Genomic DNA, 7541 nt, shown 5'->3' on the forward strand with positions numbered 1-7541 from the left:
AGAGAAAAGCAACACACTCTCTCTCGAAGCCTATGATCTATACATCTTCTCCCCCTTTGGCAACAAGTTACCAAAAAGTTCCTAGAAAATGCATAGCACTAGATCGACGCTCAGGCTTGATCTTCAGGTGGTGGTGGAGTCCGGATCACTCCAAGGACGAAGGCTTCTGTAGATGTTGAAGTAGTCGCTGGAGTTGGAGCTAAAGTAGACGCTGGAGCTGAGGCTATAGCTGGTGCTGAAGTGGTGGCTCTGGTGTCAGCAACTGGCACGGCAGACGACCTCGGGCCTCGTGGCACTCTAGAAAAAGCATGAGTCGTGGTCCTGCCTCTCCTCTCATTCATGTCCTCCTGGAGCTGCTTGTAACGCCCTCGATGCGGCTATAGCTCCCACGTGTCGAGGCACGACTTAGAGACATAACCGCATTGAAAGCAATGTCGCAAGTTAGGAAATCATCACAAACATCCCATGTAATACATAATAAAGGGGAGAGACATAGTTGGCTTACACTCGCCACGTCACATCAAAGTACATAAATAACATTCATCATACAAATCACTCATGGCCCGACTACGGCGCCAAAATAGAAAAGACCCCCAACATGCGACAAGGCCCTGAATCGATAACCCCAACTAGGCACCACTACTGATCGTCGGGAAAAGAAACATAATAGCGCTAAGAGTCCTCGTCGAACTCCCACTTGAGCTCGTACTCGTCACCTGGAGCGGAATCACCTGGACCTGCATCTGGAATTGTAGTATCTGTGAGCCACTGGGACTCAGCAATCTCACACCCACGCGATCAAGACTATTTAAGCTTATAGGAAGGATAAGGCAAGTATGTGGAGCTGCAGCAAGCGACTAGCATATGTGGTGGCTAACTTATACGCAAAAGAGAGCGAGAAGAGGAGGCAAGGCGCGAGCGAGAAACTAGAGGAACAGCCTGCGCAAGCATAACTCCAACACCGTGTCCACTTCCCGGACTCCGCCGAGAAGAGGCCATCACGGCAACACACTCAGTTGATTCATTTTAATTAATTAAGGTTCAAGTTTTCTACAACCGGACATTAACAAATTCCCATCTGCCCATAACCGCGGGCACGGCTTTCGAAAGTTCAATCCCTGCAGGGGAGTCCCAACTTAGCCCATGACAAGCTCTCACGGTCAACGAAGGAAAAGACCTCCTCCCAAGACGTTCCGATCAGACTCGGTATCTCGGTAACTCAAGACACTTCGACAGGTTAAAACAAGACCAGCAACACCGCCCGAATGTGCCGACAAATCCCGATAGGAGCTGCACATATCTCTTTCTCAGGGCACACTCAGATGAGACTAGCTACGAGTAAAACCAACCCTCAAGTTTCCCCGAGGTGGCCCCGCAGGCAGCTCAGTTCGGACCAACACTCAGAGGGAGCACTGGCCCGGAGGGGTTAAAATAAGATGACCCTTGAGTCTGCAGAACCCAAGGGAAAGAAAAGGCTAGGTGGCAAAAGGTAAAACCAAGGTTGGGCATTGCTGGAAAAGCTTTAATCAAGGCGAAATATCAAGGGGTTCCCATTATAACCCAACCGCGTAAGGAACGCAAAAATCCGGGAACATAACACCGATATGACGGAAACTAGGGCGGCAAGAGTGGAACAAAACACTAGGCGAGAGGCCGAGCCTTCCACCCTTTACCAAGTATATAGATGCATTAAGATAACATAGCAATATAGTGATATCCCAACAAGCAAATAAAAGATGTTCCAATAGGAACGGCTCCAATCTTCACCTGCAACTAGCAACGCTATAAGAGGGGCTGAGCAAAGCAGTAACATAGCCAATCAACGGTTTGCTAGGACAATGGTAGGTTAGAGGTTCAATCATGCAATTGGGAGGCTGACAAGCAAGTGGTAGGCATCGTAGCAGTGGCAAAGCAAAAGAGCGAGCAAACTAGCATAGCAAAGATAGTAGTGATTTCGAGGGTATGATCATCTTGCCTGCACAGTTGTCAGAGTTGACTGGATCCTCACAAGCAAACTCAACGGGCTCCTCGGTAGCGAACTCGTCTCCCGGCTCTACCCAACAATACAAACAAGCAACAAGGATACAATCAACCACGTGCAAGACCAAGCAATATGATGAAATGATGATATGCTATGCGGGATGCGATGCGGGATGCAAAATGCAAGATATGACAGGAAATGCATGAACCTGGCCTCAAATTGGAAAACCAAGTGTGCCACTGGATAGAGGGGATGAAAACGCTTGAAAACGATATAAAGATCATTGGAATCGGAGCTACGGTTTGGAAATGGCAAGTGTTTTAAGATATGACACCGGTCTGCGATTTACAGCAAGTAGGCATCTAAATGCAACGAAATGAACATGCTACAGCCACCAAACATGAAAACAAAATACATGGCAGTGATGTACACAAGATGGTTAACAAAACACTAGCACTGAGACATAGGCAAATTCATCCATTAAGAGGTTCAAACAAGCATGGCAAAAACGCAAATGCAAAACAGATTCCAGACTTAGTGAAAAATAACACTAGCCTGAAATTTCAGATCACGATGCTCTCTTTGGAGCAGCAAAACAACATGATAAATGACCTGAACATGACAAGTAAGAACATGGCATGGAGCTACTCAACAAGCTTAACAAAACACCCAAAGTGACCTGGGGCCAAAAGGGTACACAAAATACTCTACCGAGCTCACGAACATAGCTCGAACACAATCAGTTTTCAGACTTAGTGAAAACTGAGACATGCTGAAATTATAACTCACGAAGGCATGTAAACGAGCTCGATGCACTCACTACGGTGCAATTCATGGAAAGGAAAGCATATATCTAGAAAGAAGACACAATATGCTAGCTACACATGGCAGGAACAAAGGCATAGCATGCATGGAACACTAACGGTAGCATCGGCAAAATCGCAAACAAGTTGACGATCTGCCCAGATTAACAACGAAGCAAAAGTTGAGCTCGATTGAGTCAACCTAGAGCACTCCACATATGCAAACAAAGACATGGATGGATATAGCATAACATAAATATCAAAACTCCCTTACTGATCATCCTCAAAAGAGGCACGGATCACTAGGAAACAAGCTAGACATATAGCATCACGAACTAAAATATCCCAGACTTAGTGAAAATCACTAAGTCCCTGAAATCAGCAATCTCAGGTACCTCTCTTCGCAAGCTTGCACAAGACAACACACACATCCTAAAAATGCATAGGTGGCACCTCTAAAAAGAAGACAAAATGCTTAACAATTCATCCCAAAGGGGCACAGGCATATCATGCACGGATTAAACATGGCAAAAATGACAAAAGTGCATGATGAACTAACGGATCTGCAATTTAACTCACGAAGCCTCCTTCTAACAGAATTTTGGGCATCAAGATGAACTCCAATGCAAATGATGCAATGGAATGAAATGATGTACATGTCGAGACAAAGATTTTGATATATTATACGCCTAAAACGGAGCTACGGTTGCAAAGTTACGGGACCTCGAACAGAGCAACTTGGATCAAAAAAATTCAGGACTTAGAAAAAAAATCGGGGGTTAGGGTTTACTGTTCACGCGACCGGATCCAGATCGGGATCGCGGCGCGGAAGCCGAGGCGGCGCCGGCAGCGGAGCTCGAGCTCGCCGGAGCTGCGGGGTGTGCCGGCGGTGGAGGAGGTCGCCGGGGGGCGGCGCCGGCGAGGAGGCAGTGGAGGGGCGCGGTGCGGCGGCGGGGTCGGCCGGCGGTGGCTCGCGCGCCGGCGAGGTGCGGCGGCCGGAGAGGCGGCCCGCGGCGGCGCCGGTCGCCGGGGCCTAAGGCGACGGCGGCGAGAGGAGGCGGGCGGCGGGGCGAGCCGGCTAGGCCTCGGGGGCCAGCCTCGGGCCTCCCGGGCCTGGCGCCGACGATGTGGGCGCGACGGGGCGGGGCCACGTGGCGGAGGCGGGCGGCGGCAGACGCTATCCGGTGCGGGCCGGACACGTCCGTCGGCGCGGGGAGATCTGCTTTTTTTTTATAGACTAGGGTTTGGACGGGGAAGAAGATCCGAATGGAGAGGGTATAAATAGGCATAAGTAGAGCTAGGAGAGTCCAAATGAGGTGCGGTTTTCGCCCACGCGATCATGATCGAACGCTCTAGGACATGGAGCAGAGTTTGGTGGGTTTTGGGCCAAATTGAAGGGGTGTTGGGCTGCAACACACACGAGGCCTTTTCGGTCCCTCGGTTAACCGTTGGAGTATCAAACGAAGTTCAAATAATACGAAACTTGACAGGCGGTCTACCGGTAGTAAACCAAGGCCGCATGGCAAGTCTCGGTCCAATCCGGAAATGTTTAATCCCCACACACGAAAGAAAGCTAGAAATGGCCACCGGAGGAGAACGAAGCGCCGGAATGCAAAACGGACAACGGGGAAAAAGCTCGAATGCATGAGATGAACATGTATGCAAATGCAATGCACGTGATGACATGATATGAGATGCATGAAAACGAAAACAACACACGGAGAAAAAAACCCGAACCCGAGAAATAAATATAACTTAATGCCGGAAACGGCAAGAGTTGGATACAAATATGGAAAGTTATAGCTGGGGCGTTACAACACTCCACCACTACGAAAAGATCTCGTCCCGAGATCTAGGACTGAAAGAACTCCGGGTACTCAGAACGGAGGTGATCCTCGCGTTCCCAGGTAGCTTCATGGTCGGAATGGTGAGACCACTTGACTTTGAGAAATTTGATTGACTTGTTGCGAGTTTTGCATTCAGTCTCTTCAAGAATAGCAACTGGGTGCTCACGATAAGAAAGATCTTCTTGGAGCTCAATGTCCTCGAAGTTGACGGTGCGGTCAGGAGTCTTGAAGCACTTTCGGAGTTGGGAGACATGGAACACATCATGAACATTGGCAAAGTTTGAAGGAAGCTCGAGCTGATAGGCGAGGTCGCCTCTCTTGCTGACAATCTTGAAAGGTCCCACGTATCTAGGGGCAAGCTTCCCTTTGATACCGAAGCGACGAGTACCTTTCATAGGAGAGACACGGAGGTAAACATGATCTCCGATCTCGAAAGCCAAATCACGGTGCTTACTATCATAGTAGCTCTTCTGGCGGGATTGGGCTGCTTTGAGGTTATCACGAATGACTTTGCACATTTCTTCTGCTTCTGTGATTAAGTCATTACCCAGCAGCTGACGTTCACCGTTTTCAGACCAGTTGAGAGGGGTACGGCACTTCCTGCCATACAGAATTTCAAATGGGGCCTTGCCCGAACTTGCTTGAAAGCTGTTGTTGTATGAGAATTCAGCATAAGGAAGGCAGTCCTCCCACTTCATGCCGAAGGAGATCACACAAGCCCTGAGCATATCTTCAAGAATCTGGTTGACACGCTCGACTTGACCGCTTGTTTGAGGATGGAAAGCTGTGCTGAAGCGAATGCTTGTGCCCATGGCCTTCTGAAAAGAATCCCAAAACTTGGAGGTAAAGATGCTGCCACGGTCTGAAGAGATCACTTGAGGAATACCGTGCAGAGAGACAATGCGAGAGGTATAGAGTTCCGCCAATTGAGCTGCGGTGATCGACTCTTTGATAGGCAGAAAGTGAGCCACTTTGGTGAGCTTGTCGATGACAACAAATATAGCATCATTGCCACGGTTGGACTTTGGAAACCCAGTCACGAAGTCCATTTCAATGTGGTCAAACTTCCATTCTGGAATGGCAAGAGGTTGGAGGAGACCTGCTGGCCTTTGGTGTTCTGCCTTCACTCTTCTGCAGACATCACATTCATTCACGAATTGAGCGATCTCGCGCTTCATTCGAGTCCACCAATAAGCTCGCTTGAGATCCTGATACATCTTCGTACTACCAGGGTGGATGGAGAGGAGAGAGTTGTGAGCCTCGTTCATGATCACTTTACGAAGTTCACCTTTGGGCACAACAATACGATCCTCGAAGAAGAGAGTGTCCTTGTCATCAAGGCGGTAGCACTTGTACTTGGAATGACTCTTGGCAATCCCAATCTTCACCTTTTTCACCATAGCGTCAAGAAGCTGGGCTTGGCGAATCTGGTCTTCTAAGGTAGGAGAGACTTGAAGGTTGGCGAGGAAACCTTGAGGAACAACTTGCAGATTCAGCTTGCGGAAAACTTCACAAAGCTCGGGTTGATAAGGCTTGAGAATCAGACTGTTGCAGTAGGCCTTTCTGCTCAAAGCATCAGCAATCACATTGGCCTTGCCTGGAGTATACTCAATACTCGGATTATACTCTTGAATCATTTCGACCCATCGAGTTTGCCTTAGGTTGAGATTAGGCTGAGTGAAGATGTACTTGAGACTCTTGTGATCAGTGAAAATGTCCACTTTTCTTCCCAATAGAAGATGTCTCCAAGTCAAAAGAGCATGCACAACTGCCGCCAACTCGAGATCATGAGTGGGGTAGTTCTTCTCATTAGGCTTCAACTGGCGAGATGTATAAGCGACAACTTTCTTCTCTTGCATCAATACTGCGCCAAGGCCTTGGAGAGAGGCATCACAAAAGACCTCGTACGGCTTGGTTTCATCAGGCGGAGTCAGAACTGGAGCAGTGATCAACTTCTCTTTCAAAGTGTTGAAAGCAATATCACACTCCGGAGACCAAACGTACTTGACGTGCTTCTGAAGAAGATTTGAGAGAGGCTTCGCGATTTTGGAAAAGTTTTCGACGAATCTTCTGCAATAGCTTGCGAGACCGAGGAAACTACGGAGTTGCTTCACGTTCTGAGGAGGTTCCCAATTCACAATTGCGGAAACCTTCTCGGGATTCACGGAAATGCCCTTGGCAGAGATGATATGGCCAAGATAAAGAACCTCATCGAGCCAAAATTCACACTTGGAGAACTTGGCATAGAACTGATATTCCCTGAGCTTATCGAGAACCAAACGCAAATGCTTGGCATGATCTTCCTTGTTCTTCGAGAAAACCAGAATGTCATCGAGATAGACCAAAACGAAGTCATTGGTGTAGGCGTTCAAGATGAAGTTCATCATGCGGGAGAACGTCGGAGGAGCGTTGGCGAGGCCAAAAGACATGACAGTGTATTCATATGAACCAAAGCTTGTTCTGAATGCTGTCTTGGGAATATCTTCTTCACGAATGCGAATCTGGTGATAACCCATACGGAGATCAAGCTTGGAGAATACTTGAGCACCCTTGAGTTGTTCGAACAGCTCATTGATGTTGGGAAGTGGGTATTTGTTCTTGATGGTCTTCTTATTCACTGGACGGTAATCAACACAAAGTCGACTCGATCCATCCTTCTACTTCACAAAAAGAACACCACAACCCCACGGAGAAGTACTAGGCCGGATGAGACCCAATCTTTCTTGCTCATCGAGTTGTTTCTTCAACTCCTTCAACTCTTCGGGGCCGAGCTTGTAGGGACGTTTGCACACAGGTTCCGTACTGGGCTCAAGTTCAATAACAAATTCAACCGGCCGGTTTGGAGGCATCCCTGGGAGTTCTTCTGGAAAAACGTCTTGATACTCACAAACAACCGGAATCTGCGAAATA

The sequence above is a fragment of the Triticum urartu genome, chromosome 3A, assembly GCF_056163025.1.
Source record: "Triticum urartu cultivar PI428250 chromosome 3A, HENAU_Tu73, whole genome shotgun sequence".
In the NCBI taxonomy this organism is placed as follows: Eukaryota; Viridiplantae; Streptophyta; class Magnoliopsida; order Poales; family Poaceae; genus Triticum; species Triticum urartu.